We start from the raw sequence: 2741 nt of genomic DNA, 5'->3' as shown, positions 1-2741 counted from the left end.
TATGAGCCACTGAAGAGAAGGGTTTTGTGTGGTTAAACCGTAACCATGGGTTTTTGGATGACCCAAAACCAATTGTTGTTGAAGACAAGGGTTTTGTTTGGTTAAACCATAATCATGGGTTTTTGTATGACCCATAACGAAATGTGCCAAGTTCGAATGAAGACAAGGGTTTTATGTGGTTTACCCATAACTGTGGATTTTTGGATGACCCAAAATCGATTTGGTGATGGAAAACATTTTGTGTGGTTGACCCATAATCGTGGGTTTGTGGGTGACCGTTAACCATGTTGAGCGAAGTTCTGGGGATAGAATTACCCTGTAATGCTTGTGGACCAACTGTGATACTAACAGTGTGTGGCCTAGTAACTGGACCTTGAGATAGTTCACTTGCAGGTATGCCAAGGTATGGTAGAAATCTGGTGGTGTATCTTTGTGAATTCTCAATATCCAATTAGATGTTGTAAAATCTTCCTCTAAGTACTCAATTTTCACATCTTTGTTTCCTGTTTCAATTACCATGGTCTGATCCCATCCAATAGGCTTGTCATACTCAATACCAAGCTCCCCAAATATGTAGTAGCATAATTTATACATAATATAGTTCAGAATTTAGGAGTTTCCCCTTTACCAACACAGTACTCTCCATTAACAAGATAATCATACTCCTCAATAATAGAAACACTCCAAGTCTAGTGTGAACCATCCATAAAAACTCGTTGATATCATCAACAGAATAACTAGTAACACTTCCAAATACAACCAACACATAATCCACATCATGTGATTGCATGATTTCATAGGCTTCATGCTTATATGATGACATTTCCTACCCAACAGTGGAAATGCGTGTATTGTTCCATGTATTGTTGTCAACAATAACAGTAATGTTTCCCATTGTTGTAATTTGATGGCCCTTCCATGTCATTATCATAGCATCACGAGGGGTATTTTATCATAGCTATAAGTATGCTTCACAATAGTCATCAAAGGTGACCCTATCACCATGGGCACCCCTAACAACAAGAACAATCAAGGGAGATGAATATGTCTCTATTGTCACCCAGGTGTCGTGGGTGGCATATCTCATAAGTAAATAAAGTACACCTAAGAGTATCATGCTTGCAAATAATAGGAAAATATCGTACTTGAATATACATGAAATATATGGGAAGGCTTGTGTAATTACAAATGTGAAAATAATATTTACAAAGGAAGTTATGCCTTCTCTGACTTGATGTCCCAGTGTATCACATGTTTTTCATGACAATAGATCAGGGCTCATGCCATTGGTGAATTGTAAGTGGTTTCCCACTTTTTTTGAAGCATTTACATCGTTGAAGCTATTTGTACAACTCACCTTTTGCAGTGTATTTAAGAATCAGATAGACACAACTCTAATCATAAAAAAAACCAAACAACTGGAGTATATTGGGATGTTGAAGATGACTTTAGATTTCAATTTCTCTTTGAAATTGGTGCTCTACCTAGGATTGTTGGATTTGGTTCTTGAAGAGAACTTTCAAAGCCATGACATACTTACGCTTCTTCTCTCTTTAAAGGTATAGATTTCCAAATTTCCCATAGTTGAGAGGTTTTCAATGTTGAAATCATTGACAGTCCAACACCATTCATACTTCTTAGCATCCTCCTCATTCTTCCGAGGAACCTAAGCCAATGTTTCATCAGAATTGGAATTAACCTCTGGAGCCATCACAATTCTTGAATACCTACCAATATGAATCAATGGGTTGGAAGGAAATTTGAGATCATCCCAAATAAGGGGATAAATAGAACAATCAAATGGGAGTAGAGAAAACAGGAAAGAGAGGCTAAGAAGAGGGTTGATTGTTTGTTAAAATTGGCAACCAGGGAAAAAATTCATGTGGGTCATCTTATTCATGGTTGATAATATTTTTATTAGATTCCTCTCATTGAGAGGTGTAGGATTGATATAAAGATCATCTGATTCCGATAAGTATTCATGGAGATATGAATTTATTTTGATTATGGAATTATTATCAAGCCGACCTACAACTCATGTAGGCTCAGAAGCCCAACAGTCGCATCTATTCACCCACCAATGTTGTGTATAAATATAAGAGGACTTTTCCTCATTTGGATTCACTCATCTCATCACATCTCTCTCTCTCTCTACTACGCAGAAATGAGTCTCTTCTCTACTGCGCTGAAATATGTCTCTCTCTCACACATGTGAAGCCAGAAGCTGTTGAATTTGAAGCTGCAACTGCAGAAGTAAAGATTGACTTGCGTGGCCTAGAAGATCTCCTCTTTGGAACTTCATTGTAGGTTCAGCTGAACCTCCTCTGAAAGATGCAAATTTTGGTGGTGGAATGAAGTCAATCCGATGAACGGTTTGCAAGATATCGACTGCCCTAGTTTGAAGCCGGAAACTGCTGAAACTGAAGCTGCAACTGCAGAAGTAAAGATTTACTTGCGTGGCCTAGAATATCTTCTCTTTGGAGCTGCACTGTAGGTTCATCTGAACCTCCTCTGAAAGCCGCAACTTTTGGTGGTGGAATGAAGTCAATCCGATGAACGGTTTGCAAGATATCCACTGCCCTAGTTTGAAGCCGGAAACTACTGAAACTGAAGTTGCAACTGCAGAAGTAAAGATTGACCTGCGTGGCCTAGAATATCTCCTCTTTGGAACTGCACTGTAGGTTCATCTGAACCTCCTCTGAAAGCCGCAACTTTTGGTGGTGGAATGAAGTCAATCCGAC

General features: G+C 38.7%; 1 pseudogene; it reads right to left on the bottom strand.

Moving 5' to 3' along the window:
- Nucleotides 1-1215: 1215 nt before the first annotated feature.
- LOC149179407 (serine/threonine-protein kinase Aurora-1 pseudogene) lies at nt 1216-1711 on the bottom strand (annotated as a pseudogene).
- Between the last annotated feature and the right edge of the window lie 1030 nt (nt 1712-2741).

The sequence above is a fragment of the Pinus tabuliformis genome, chromosome 4_1, assembly GCF_031772625.1.
Source record: "Pinus tabuliformis cultivar Carrire ecotype Pingquan chromosome 4_1, CPIR1, whole genome shotgun sequence".
Taxonomy (NCBI): Eukaryota; Viridiplantae; Streptophyta; class Pinopsida; order Pinales; family Pinaceae; genus Pinus; species Pinus tabuliformis.
The sequence above is the reverse complement of the archived record's forward strand: the minus strand, read 5'-3'. Positions and strand labels throughout refer to the sequence as shown.